The sequence below is a fragment of the Nomascus leucogenys genome, chromosome 20 (genome assembly GCF_006542625.1).
Source record: "Nomascus leucogenys isolate Asia chromosome 20, Asia_NLE_v1, whole genome shotgun sequence".
NCBI lineage: Eukaryota > Metazoa > Chordata > Mammalia > Primates > Hylobatidae > Nomascus > Nomascus leucogenys.
Genome location: NC_044400.1, coordinates 1,588,701 through 1,601,713, shown reverse-complemented (window position 1 = coordinate 1,601,713; position 13,013 = coordinate 1,588,701). Strand labels below are relative to the sequence as shown.

Here is a 13,013-nt window from a genome sequence, read left to right as displayed (position 1 = left end):
ATCTTGCCTTCCAGCTGTCCCTGCCAAGATGCCAGGCATGTAAGTAAAGCCATCATGGGCTGGGCGCAGTGGCTCACGCTTGTAATCCCAGCACTTTGGGAGGCTGAGGCGGGCGGATCACGAGGTCAGGAGATCGAGACCACGGTGAAACCCCGTCTCTACTAAAAAATACAAAAAATTAGCCAGGTGTGGTGGCAGACGCCTGTAGTCCCAGCTACTCGGAGAGGCTGAGGCAGGAGAATCGCATGAACCCGGGAGGCGGAGCTTGCAGTGAGCCGAGATTGCGCCACTGCACTCCAGCCTGGGCGACAGAGCGAGACTCTGTCTCAGAAAAAAAAAAAAGTAAAGCCATCAGGGACCCTCTAGACCAGACCGCCCACCAGCAGGGTACCATCTGGCAGCCACATGGAGCGGAAGAACCGCCCAGCTGAGCCACTTCCAAACTCTTGACCCACTAAGTCATGATCCACAATGAATCCATCATAGGGATGGTTTGCTTTGCAGTGTGGATAATGAGGATGTCATGTGAGGGACAGCTGAGGTACTGACCCAGGGTGTGACTGATGCTCCCCATGTACCCCGAGCTCACTTGTGAAATGACGACCGTGGGACATCATGAGGATGAGAGGCAGTGATCCAGGAGTGTGGACATTCAGCCAATGCCTGACAGAGCTGGGGTATAAATACCCCAGCTCCCTCTCCCTCAGGGAAGACTTTGAGCTGTGTGCTCCAGCAGCTGCCCACAGCGGTGGCAGGCATGGAGACACACCCATTGCGGCCAGTCTTCCCTTACCCACCTCACTCCTTGGGATGGTTAATTTTATGTGTCCACTTAAGTGCACTGTGGGGTGCCCAGATTACACATTGTGTCCGTGAGAGTGTTTCTGGATTACATCAGCATTTGAATTGTGGACTCAGGAAGGTGGACTGCCCTCCCTAAGTGGCTGGGTGTCATCCAATCCCTCAAGAGCTTGAATAGAACAGACGGCAGAGGGAGGAGGAGTTCACCCCTCATTTCCTGCCTTGCCACTGGAGCCGGGACATCTCATCCTCTCTTGCCCCGGGACTGGATGTCCACCATCGGCTGCCCTGGTTCTCAGGCCTCTGGACCTTAGCTGAGTTTGAATCACACCTCAGGCTTCCCTGGGTTTCCAGCTTGCAACACAGATGGTGGGACTTCTCAGCCCCCAGAGTCACATAAACCAGATTCCTCATCCTAAATCTCCTCTGTGCATTGGTTCTGTTTCTCCGGAGAGCCCTCACTAACACACTCCCCCTCTTTCCCCTGCAATTCCTGAGATCACCTCCCAAAGAAAGCATGTGTTCTCAACTGCATCCTTCAGGGTCTCCTCCTGGGGGGGGCCTGGTCCAAGACAGCTGGGATTGACTAGCCCCAAGGCTTCTGAACAGCCGCTACCCGGCTTTCACTGGGAGGGCCAGGGCTCGGATAGGAGGGCAGGAGCAGATGGCTCAGGAGGGGAGAGCTCAGGGAGACCTGGAACTGCAGTTCTACAATGGAGCAGCTGTGGGAGAAGTTGCTGAACCTCTCTGAGCCTCCGTTTTCTCACCTTAGAAAAGGGGCAATGGTGCCCTCCCCGTCAAGTGGCTGTGAGGTGTGGATGTGGGTAGACGCTGGGCTTGGCTGAGGAATCACTGCCAGGGCTCTCCTCTCACGCTGGTCCCTTTCTCGCCGTTCATCCCTGCCCTGCCCCGATGGGCTGTGTGACCCAGGAGGCATCGCTCTCCCTCTCTGGGCTTCAGATTCCTTCACTGTCCTGCAAAGGGATTGACCTAGATAGCCGAGGCCCCTCAGACTCCTAGAAAACAGTGTTTGCTCAGGAGACATGGCCCCGGCGACGCCACTACTGTGGACTTGTGGGATGGTTTCTCTCCTGGAAGGGCTAGAAGGAGAAGCAGCCCGCAGGAAGGAGGAATGCGGCTGACGTCTTCGCCCCGGACCCCTCCTCGCCTTGCCCTGTCTGGGCTCCAACATTGAAGATGGCGAGAGAATCCAAGCCTTCCCTGTGTCCCTCGTCTCTGCACTCTCAACCCTCTCAGCAGCCTCCAGGGCACCTGGGCTACTCCTCGGGGGCACTTGCCATCCCTCCCACATTTCCCACGGCCTTGGTTGCTACAGCCTCCAGCCTGGGCCCTCTGTGCCACTCCAGAACTCCCTGAGTCTCCACAGCCCATCCTGCCCCTCCACGGCTGGAGTGGGCAGGGACAGGCAGGTGGCCCGAGGACACGGGCACAGGGGCGAGCCTCCCCCCTCCAGACGCCGCTCTGGGCTAGGAGGACAGTGGACCAGGAAAAGGACACCCGCCAGGGCGTCTGATCCCAGGGCAGGAAAGGGGCAGGCTGCCAAGTCGCACGCATCCCAGGCAGTGTCCACGTGCAATCCATCATCTGCCGCTGCCTGAGAAGGATCCCGGCTCTGTGCAGGAGGTCTGCCCCCCCGGCCAACCCGGCTGCCCGCTCTGCGACCTCAGCGTCCTTCTGCCCCGGTCACCGGGCGGGGTGGGGGCTGGAGCTACAAAGCCCAGCCTGGGAGGTCACAGGAGGGCAGGGTGCTGTTCCCAATGTGTGGATGGGAGCACTGAGGCGGGGTGGGGAAAATGCCTTTAGGTCCCCATGAGGGAGGGGACAGGTCCTGGGAAGCAGGTCCTTCGGCCTCGGTTAGGATGGGTCACGTGACAGAACCGCCCAGTGTCAACACTAGAGCTGGGCGAGGCTGGACTCCCAGCACGGTGCTCAGGTATCCCCTGCATCCAGGAACAAGAGCCACTGCACCCGGGGCTCCAGCTTCCCAAGACTGCCTCAGCCTGGAGCTGGCGGGAGGGGGCGGATCTGGCGGGAGTGGCCCTCACCCTAATGAAGCCATCTCGCTGCCATAATGAAGACCTCATGTACCTCCAATGACACTTAGCAAATCCGGGCACAAATAAATAACCCAAGTCCAATTGAATTAACCTTCAGCTGATCAGCACAGCTAAACAAATTACCCCGAGGCCCGAACGAGATTAAAAGACCGGGCGCAGACTGCGATCGTTCGGCGAGAGGGTTCATTGGGTTTAACGAGTTTAAGCCAAATCCCCGGCGTTCTTTTCTCTGGTTTCAGGCCACTCTGCTCCCAGAGTGCAGCCTTTCTGGGGGCCGCAGCCCCCCGGGGGGGAGTCGGCAGGGAAAAGCCAGGTGCCTGGCGAGGAGGGCGAGGCCGAGGGAGTGGCAGTGGAGGAGGGAGACCCCCTGCCTGTGCCGGGGAGGACAGCGGGAGGCCACGGCAGACAGTGTCCCCAGGGGCGCAGCCAAAGCTGGTTTCCAAAGAGACATGCGGATGCCGGGGCTGGAGGTCTCGTCCTCCTAACTCGACATCCGATGGCACCCGCTTCATGCCCAGCTGCGTTTAGACCCGGGCTGACTCCCAGGAGGAACCTGCTTTGGAAGGTCTAATCCCAGAGTCACGCTTCTTCCACCCAGACCCCAGGCTCTGCCCCAGCCCAGGCAGAGGGTAGGAGCTGGAGGCTCGCTGTGGTTGGACAGAGATGCTCCCTGGGTGGGAGACCGCAGTGATGCAAGGCTGTAACAAAAGACCGAACCGCCACCCTGCCAGCTGCCTGCGACACGTGGCTCAACATCACTTTTAGAAGAACAGAGACCACTCCGGGGGGTTTCTCTGCCCACCCCCACCCCAGGGCTGCCGGCCTTTCTGCCTTCAGCTGGCAAAAGGGGCCTGCCCTCGGCTGGGATGCAGCAGCCAGGGAAGGTGGGCCCTGGAGGGAAGCAAAGACGATGCAGTGCCCAAGGAACCACTGCCCAGAGCACACAGCCCTCTTCCTGCTCCGGGTGGAGCACTCAAACAGGCTGGAGAGGCCACCCACCCAGGGGCAGCTCCCAAGCGAGGGACCCAGCCATAAACACACGAGAGCCGTCCACCCAGTCCATGGAGGATCCACTGAGATGTGGCTCTGGAACTTACCCAGAGAGAGAGAACTCTGCAAACAATGCTCCCCAATCGTCTGTTCTAGAGGCAAACGAGGTGTGGCCTCCCAAGGCAGGGGTGCAGGAGGCTGTGTCAGCCTGGACTTCTCCCCTCGGGGAATTTGCTTGTAGCCCAGGAGACTCAAGGGGAACCTTAACCGCAGGGAATTCAAAAGGCCCTGTCGTGTGCATCGGCCCGAGAGCTGGTGGCCGGGAAGGGCTTCCTAGCAGGTCTGACTTGTGTGGTGGTGAGATCCGCAGTGGAACTCCGGCGCCCTGGGTCAGGACGGAGGTCGGGGTGGCTCTGCTCACGGCTGGAGCCATGCAGATGCCGTGGAGCTGGGGCCACTCTGGGAGAGGTTGGGGTCCCAATGCCTCAGCTGAATTTCCAGGTGTTGCTCTGTGGGTCTCTAGGAAGTCATGCCCGGTGGCACCCACAGTGGTGCTGGGAGGGCATTGCCTGTGCCCTCGTGTTGGGGTCCACCATTAAGTGGTGTCAGTAGAAGCAACCTGAGAATAGGGTGGGGACGGCAGAAGGTCCCTGAAAGCGCCAGCTGATGATGGCTGCATTTGACAAGAGACAGTGGAGACTCCATTAACCGTTAACTCCCCAGGGAGCTCATCCACGCGGTGGGGGCGTGCAGGGCGGGATGACGGGTGCAGGAGGCGCGATGGTCACCAGCTGATACGGCGAGGCCAGCAACAGGACAGCGGCAGGAGAGCAGCCCAGCCCGAATCATCCAGGCTTTGCTGGGGGCCTGGCGGGCACAGACCCCAGCCTGGGCACTGTGGGGGTGCATGGATGCTCCCCGCCTTGTCCCTGAGCACAAGAGGCCACCGTCCAGCTGGGACCAAAAGCCAGAGAACAGTAAACCCAAAACACAGCAGTTCAGAATGGGAGATGTCCCAGGCCACCGGTGAGAAAGGCCAAGCTGGCTACAGATACCCAGGACTGGGAAGGCTTCCTGGAGGAGGAGGAGGCTTGAATGGGGCCTAGAACCAGCCATGGAGCACCTCAGAGGTCCTTCCAGGGGTTGGATGGAATCCGAGGCGGAAGAGAAAAGCAAATCCGATGAAATCACTGTGCTTCCTCCCTCAGGGCTGTGCGCTGGGGTCACCCCAACACTGAATCTCTGCATTTACCCAGTGAGCGTCTCCTCCAGGAAGGGGTGGGCATGGCCCTCTTGCCCACTGATGGGTCCCAGCATCCAGCAGCTGGGGATGCTCTGTAAATGTCTGTGGACCAAATGAATTTGGACAATGAGCGGACCAGTGCCAGTGAGGTGGGGGCTCTGTAGTTGAAGAGTGTGGCCCTGCCAGGCGTGGTGACTCACGCCTAAAATCCCAGCACTTTGGGAGGCCGAGGCAGGCAGATCACCTGAGGTTGGGAGTTCGAACCAGCCTGACCAACATGGAGAAACCCTGTCTTTACTAAAAATATTTTAAAAATTAGCCGGGCGTGGTGGCGCATGCCTGTAGTCCCAGCTACTCGGAGAGGCTGAGGCAGGAGAATAGTTTGAACCCAGGAGGTGGAGGTTGCAGTGAGCCAAGATGGCACCATTGCACAACAGCCTGGGCAACAACAGTGAAACTCTGACTCAAAAAAAAAAAAAAAGAAGAAGAAAATTAGCTGGGCATGGTGGCGTGCACCTGTAGTCCCAGCTACTCAGGAGGCTGAGGCAGGAGAATCGCTTGAACCCAGGAGGTAGAGGTTGCAGTGAGCCGAGATTGCACGACCGCACTCCAGCCTGGGCAACAAGAGTGAAACTCAGTCTCAAAAAAAAACAAAAACAAACAAACAAAAAAACCCAAAAGGATTAATTTGTTGTAGTTGTTGTTGTTTTTGTTTTAAGATAGAGGCTCGCTCTGTCTCCCAGGCTGAAGTGCAGTGGCGTGATCTCGGCTCACTGCAGCCTCCACCTCCCAGGTTCAAGAGATCTTCCTGCCTCAGCCTCCTGAGTAGCTGGGGTGACAGGCGCCTGCCACCACATCCGGCTAATTTTTTTTTGTTTTGTTTTTGGTAGAGACAGGGTTTCACCATGTTGGTCAGGCTAGTCGCAAACTCCTGACCTTAGGTGATCCACCCTCCTTGGCCTCCCAAAGTGCTGGGATGACAGGCGTGAGCCACCGTGCCCAGCCCCCACCCAAAAGGATTGAAAGCAGGATCTGAGAGGCAGGTGCTCACCCACGTTCCCAGAGACGTTATTCACAGGAGCTGAGAGATGGGAGCTGCCCATCTCGTGTCCACCGACAGGCAAGTGAATGAGCACAGTGTGCTCCATCCACACCACGGGAATCCACACCACGGGATACTGCTCAGCGAAATAGAGGAAGGGGAGTCGGACGCCTGCCTCAGCATGGATGGACCTCGACGGCATCGGGCTCTGTGAAATAAGCCAGTCATGAAAGGACCAATACCGTCTGATTCCACACCCATGGGGTCCCTACAGCAATTGAATCTGCAGAGACAGAAAACAGAACGGTGGGTGCCGGGGGTGCAGGGGGGATGGAGAATGAGGGTTTCATGGGGCAGAGTTTTAGTCTGGGGAGATGAAAGAGCCCTGGAGACAGGTGCTGAGGGTTGCACAGCAATGTAAATGTGTTGAATGCCACTGACCTCTGCAGTGGGACGTGGTCATGATGCTGATTTTCTGTGATGTGCATTTTACTGCGATCAAAAATTAAAGGCCGGGTGCAGCGGCTCTTGCCTGTAATCCCAGCACTTTGGGAGACCAAGACGGGCAGACCACGAGGTCAGGAGATCGAGACCATCCTGGCTAACATGGTGAAACCCCGTCTCTACTAAAAATACAAAAAATTAGCCAGGCGTGGTGGTGGGCGCCTGTAGTCCCAGCTACTCGGAAGGCTAAGGCACGAGAATTGCTTGAACCCGGGAGGCAGAGGTTGCAGTGAGCTATCACGCCACTGCACTCCAGCCTGAGAACAGAGCAAGACTCCATCTCAAAAAAAAAAAAAAATTAAAATAGGATGAGCGTGGTGGCTCATGCCTATAATCCCAGCACTTTGAGAGGCCGAGGCAGGCAGATTACTTGAGGTCAGGAGTTTGAGACCAGCCTGACCAACATGGCAAAACCCTATCTCCACTAAAAATACAAAAATTAGCCAGGCGTGGTGGTGTACGCCTGTAATCCTCGCTACTTGGGAGGGTGAGGCAGAAGAATCGCTTGAACCTGGGAGGTGGAGGTTGCAGTGAGCTGAGATAGCATTACTGCACCACACCCTGGGTAACAGAGTGAGGCTCTGTCTTTAAAAAAAAAAAAAGAAGATAAAAAGTATTCAGCTCATGGACCAGGAGCGACAGTCAGGAAGATGGAAAATGGATTGGGCACAGGGCCCAAGGGCTTCTCTCAGGAACAAAGGCAGGAGCAAGGAGACCACGGGAGGAGCTGAGGCTGCGTGGATAGGTGAACGCAGTGACCAGGTGAGCACAGAGGGGCCGGAGGGACTGGAGAGGCAGGGACAGAGCTGGCCCCAGCCACACAGTGACAAGTCCTCAGGTCCCGCAGCCCCTCCACAAACACACAAGCCTCCACGTATGCACAGGTTTCCATGCTCACACACACACACTTACACATATGTGCTGGTAACACACGTGTACAGCTCACCCCCATCAAAGCCAAGCTGGCACTTGATGTACAATCTCACATGGGCGACATTCTGGAGACAAGGCAGGGAGTGGGTCACAGCTTCAGCGGGCAGAGGGCAAAGAACGGTGAGGGGATTGGGGGAGGACGTCGTTGGTTTGGGGTTTTTGTTTGTTTGTTTTTGTTTTGTGATGTCGCCCAGGCTAGAGTGCAGTGGTGCAATCTCGGCTCACTTCAACCTCCACCTCCCAGGTTCAAGCGATTCTCCTGACTCAGCCTCTTGAGTAGCTGGGATTACAGGCGCCCGCCACCACGCCCAGCTAATTTTTGTATTTTTAGTAGAGATGAGGTTTCACCATGTTGGCCAGGCTGGTCTCAATCATGGTCATGGCTGTAAGATGGTCTGCATTTGTCAAAACTCACAGAACAAAACACGAAAGGAATGCATTTTACTGTACGCAAAGTAAACTTTTTTTTTTTTTTTTTTTTTTTTGAGACGGAGTCTTGCTCTGTCGCCCAGGCTGGAGTGCAGTGGCATGATCTCGGCTCACTGCAAGCTCCACCTCCTGGGTTCACGCCATTCTCCTGCCTCAGCCTCTCCGAGTAGCTGGGACTACAGGCGCCTGCCACCACGCCCGGCTAATTTTTTGTATTTTTAGTAGAGACGGGGTTTCACCATGGTCTCGATCTCCTGACCTCGTGATCCGCCCGCCTCGGCCTCCCAAAGTGCTGGGATTACAAGCGTGAGCCACCGCGCCCGGCCACCTTTTTTTTTTTTTTTAAGAGACAGTCTATCTGGCTCTGTCACCCAGGCTGGGGTGCAGTGGTGCAGTCACAGCTCACTGCAGCCTCAACCTCCTGGGCCCAAGTGATTCTCATGCCTCAGCCTCCCTAGTAGCTTGGACCACAGGAGCACGCCACCACACTAGACTAATTTTTAAATTTTTTGTAGAGACAGGGTCTTGCAATGTTGCCCAGGCTGGTATTGATCTCCTAGGCTCAAGCAATCTGCCCACCTTGGCCTCCCAAAGTGTTGAGATTCCAGGTGTGAGCCACCACACCCAGTGCTTATATTGTCATTTTTTAAGTTAAAAATAGAAGAAAACAAAATGCCATCCCAGCCAGGAGCCCCCAGACCTGGCCCTGGGGGAAGCAGGGTCCCTGGGCCACCCCCCATCCTAACGCCCTGCCCTTTGGAGCTATGTCCCAAGGGGAAAAGCGTGAGCCTGCCACACATGTGCTGGACAGAGAGTGCCCATGCACTGCCCTGACCCCAGAGAGACCCTCAGAAAGCCCCGGAGATTGCTGCAGGGCTGTGAGCAGCTCAGAACGCGTTGCTTTCGTGGAGCAGCCGGTAGGCTCCTTGCCCAGGACAGTGAGTCAGGAACCTGGCTGCCTGGTCTTGTTTCCCTTTTCTCTAGGGCTACCAGGAAGGTCAGAGCTGAGGCTGAGGCCCAATAACAGCAACTGCAGAGGACCCGGCACCAGCACACACATGCCCTGCGCTTCTGTTATGGCCTTGACAGTCTATTCCAGCTTCTGTCTCCCCAGGCCCGATTCTGAACAGTCATGTCCTTGTCTGATTTATAATCCTCTACCTGTGTGCGCCTGGCCGTCTCCCCAGAGGACTGCGGGCTGGGCCTGTGTCCTGGCTACCTCTGCAGAACCAGCACGGGGTCAGGCTCAGCAGGTGCCTGTGACGTCAATTACAGATGGCAACACCTTCCAAAGACAAAGTGCTTTGTCATTAGGTGACTAGATGGGGAGAGAGGGACCCGGATAAGAGAAAGACAGACAGAGAGAGAGAGAGAAAGGGAGACAGAGACAGAGACAGATGCACAGCAGACAGACCAAGGGAGACAGAAAGAAACAGGCAGACAGACAGACGGAGAAACCAATAGAGACAGAGAGACACACACAGACAGGCAGGCTGGCAGAGAAAGAGACAGACCAAGAGAGACAGAAACCAGAGAGACAAAGACAGACAGAGAGTCAGAGAGACAGAGACAGGCAGGCCATGGGAGACAGAAGGAGACAGGCAGACAGATGGAGAAAGAGACAGAGACAGACACAGACAGAGATGCAGAGACAGACAGACAGACAGACAGGCTGAGAAAGAGAAAGAGATAGACCAAGAGAGACAGAAATGAGAGAGACAGAAACAGACAGACAGACCAAGAGAAAGAGAGACAGAGACAGACACAGACAGAGATGCAGAGACAGACAGACAAAGAGACACATGGAGACAGACAGACAAGCAGACGGACAGACAGAGAAAGAAAAAGAGACCAAGAGAGAGGAGAGAGACAGACAGTGGCACACAGACAGACAGAGAGGTAGGCAGAGAAAGAGAAGAGAAAGACCCAGACAGACAGAAACAGACAGAGGGAGAAACAGAGACAGACTGAGAGGGACAGAGACAGAGAGAAAGAGACAGAGAGGCAGAGGGATGAACTGGCTCCTGGCCTCTTAGGAAGATGCATAATTTCTCAGAGCAGGAGGAGGACCTCCCTCCCCCAAGCAGGGAGTAGGCAGAATAAGAGACCTCCGTCCCTCCCCAACCCTGGACCCGGACCCAGCCCCAGCCCAGCCCCTCCCCAACCCTGGACCCAGCCCCAGCCCAGCCCCAGCCCAGCCCCAGCGCTGCACAGGAGCGTTCTGTGGCCTCTGCTGCCCCCCAGAGGCGTTCACTGGAAACACATGCGCTCCCGACGCGGCTTCCCAGTGGCTGGAGACTGTCCGGTCGCTCCTCCTTTCCGTCCTCATTCCCGCCAGGACCCCGCTCAAATCCCCTCCCGGGATGCACCTGGGGCTCACGGGTGTACCTGTTCAACACTAGCCTCCCTGGCTACAACTACTGCAAGTATTTTTCCTTATTTTCCCTTTTTATTTCTTTTTTGGTTGTAAAAATAAAATGTTAGCTATAGCCGGGCACAGTGGCTCACACCTGTAATCCCAGCACTTTGGGAGGCTGAGGCGGGAAGATTTCTTGAGCCTGAGAGTTCGAGGCTGCAGTGAGTAGAGATCTTGCCACTGCACTCCAGACTGGGCGACAGAGCAAGACCCTGTGGAAAACAAAACAAAAAACAACAAAAATGTCAACTATAAAAAATTCATATAGAATATGTGTGGATGTTGGAAGCTGGAAGTCCCACCTAATTCTGCCCCACCACCCCAGTCGACCTTGGTGACACAGCGTCACTGCTGGCCTTCTCCACCAGGCAGGAGGTCCTGTATTTCCAGGAGGTCTTTGCTTATGGGCCCATCTCATTCTTTTTTACAGCTGTCTTCGTAGGGGAGCATTTTCTCCTTCCTTTCAAATCTCTTTGAAATTACTTCCTGTTCCACTTGGCAGTGGGGTCATTTCTGCTTTTCCTGGCTCTGCCTTGACCTGCAGCCATTTGTATATTGTCTGTCTTATATCTTCATGGGGGTGGTAGCAGGGGGCCTTGGACCAGCTTCCAGCAGAAAATACTCATCGAGTGAATGACCAAGCAAACATTTCTCTTACGGATGGATGGATGGATGAGTGGATGGATGGGTGGGTGGATGGATGGATGAGTGAACACATGGGTGAGTAAATGGATGAATGAGTGGATGAGTGAATACATGAATGGATGAGTGGATGTATGAGTGAGTGGATGAATGAATACATGAATGGATGAGGGATGGATGAGTGAGTGGATGAGTGAATACATGAATGGATGAGTGGATGGATGAGTGAGTGGATGAGTGAATACATGAATGGATGAGTGGATGGATGAGTGAGTGGATGAGTGAATACATGAATGGATGAGTGGATGGATGAGTGAGTGGATGAGTGAATACATGAATGGATGAGAAGTTGGATGGGTTAGTGGATGGATGGATGAATGGACGGGTGGATGGGTGGGTGGATGGATGGATGGATGGATGGATGGATAGATGGATGGATGGATGAGCAGATGGATGGGTGGGTGGATGGATGAGTGGATGGATGGGTGGGTGGATGGATGGATGAGTGGATGGACGGGTGGGTGGATGGATGGATGAGTGGATGGATGGGTGGGTGGATGGATGGATGGATAGATGAGCAGATGGATGGATGGATGAATGGATGGGTGGATGGGTGGATGGATGGATGGGTGAGTGAGCAGATGGATGGGTGGGTGGATGGATGGATGGGTGGATGGATGAGCGGATGGATGGGTGGTGGATGGATGGATGAGCAGATGGATGGGTGGGTAAGCAGATGGATGGGTGCGTGGATGGATAGATGGGTGGATGGATGAGCAGATGGATGGGTGGGTGAGCAGATGGATAGGTGGGTGGATGGATAGATGGGTGGATGGATGAGCAGATGGATGGGTGGGTGGATGGATAGATGGTTGAATGGATGGATAGATGACTGAATGAATGGGTGAGTGGATGGATGGATGGATGGATGGATGGATGGATGGATGAGAGGATGGATAGATGGGTGGATGGATGGATGAGTGGACGGATGGATGGATGGATGGATGGGTGGATAGATGGACAGATGTCTGGCAGGAATACAGAGCAACTGAGATGTGCCTGCACTGCTGGAGGGAATGCACAGTGGTGCACACACTTTGGAGAGCAGCTTGGATTAAGCACGTATCTGCCATGCTACTTAGCAATCCCATCCCCAAGTATTTCCCAAGAGAAGTGAACATTCATGTTCTCACAAACACCTGTACATGAAGGTCAATGGTCGCTTTATTCATAGTGGACCAAGCTGGATATAACCCAAATGTCTTCAATAGGAGAATGGATAAAGAAACAGTGGTGCATCCAGACAATAGACTATACTACCCAGCAAAAAAAAAAAAAGAGATTAATTACTGATGTGGGCAAAAACATGGTTGAATTAGTATCCTCAGTGGGAGAAGCCAACCAGAAAAGGCTACACACCACATGACTCTGAGATAGGAGGTAGCAGGACTGGTTTCAGAAGACACAGGTCACAAAGACCCCGCTGATAAAACAGAGTGTGGTACAGAAGCCAGCCAAAACCCACCAAATCCAAGATGGCGAGGAAAGCAACCTCTGGTCGTCCTCACTGCTCATTACATGCTAATTATAATCCATTAACATGTGAAAAGACACTTCCACCAGTCCATGACAGTTTACAAATGCCATGGCAACGTCCGAAAGTTACCCTACATGGTCTAAAAAGGGGAGGAAGCCTCAGTTCTGAGAATTCCTCACCGCTTTCCCAGAAAACTCATGAATAATCCAGCCCTTGTATAGCATATGATCAAGAAATAACCCTAAAAATAGCCAGTCAGCAGCACGCAGGGCAGCTCTGCCTATGGAGTAGCCACCCTTTTATGCCTTTACTTTCCTGTCAGCCAGGCTGGAGTGCAGTGGCATGATCATAGCTCGCTGCAGCCTCAGACCCCTGGGCTCAAGCTATCCTCTTACCTC

General features: G+C 54.8%; 1 pseudogene; it reads right to left on the bottom strand.

The window, feature by feature from the left end:
* Positions 1–336: 336 nt before the first annotated feature.
* LOC100596051 lies at positions 337–2,881 on the bottom strand (annotated as a pseudogene).
* Between the last annotated feature and the right edge of the window lie 10,132 nt (positions 2,882–13,013).